Source organism: Orcinus orca, chromosome 14 (genome assembly GCF_937001465.1).
Source record: "Orcinus orca chromosome 14, mOrcOrc1.1, whole genome shotgun sequence".
NCBI classification, from domain to species: domain Eukaryota; kingdom Metazoa; phylum Chordata; class Mammalia; order Artiodactyla; family Delphinidae; genus Orcinus; species Orcinus orca.
Genome location: NC_064572.1, coordinates 2,352,313 through 2,352,788, shown reverse-complemented (window position 1 = coordinate 2,352,788; position 476 = coordinate 2,352,313).

Here is a 476-nt window from a genome sequence, read left to right as displayed (position 1 = left end):
GCACAACCTCTGCCGACCCCCCAGGCTCGTCCACCGGGCTCCGGAAGGGGGGGAGCACGCCCGAGAAGCGCGACAGACGCCCCCCTTCTCGCAGGCCCCGGCCCAACACGATCGCACCCACGCCCGCGTGCGACTCCCCACACACACACAAGTGGGGGGCGGCGGCACACGCGGCGTCGGCCCGGCCACGAAGTCAGTCCCCCCACGGCACACCGTGGGAGGGCGATGGCGACGAGGCGGCAGGCCCCCGTCCCCCACACCGAGGCAGAGAAACAGAGGCAAGCCCCCGCGCCCTTTACCGTCTCGACCCCCCCAAGAGAGCCACTCACGGGACACACCACCGCGGCGGAGACCCCGAGGAGCACGCTGGGAAAAGGGAACGACACCACCGCTCGGCCTCGCGCGCCTGAGGGACGACCTGGAGCGCTCCAGGGGCACCACAGAGGACCGAGCAAGTCACGCTCACGCGCCGGCAG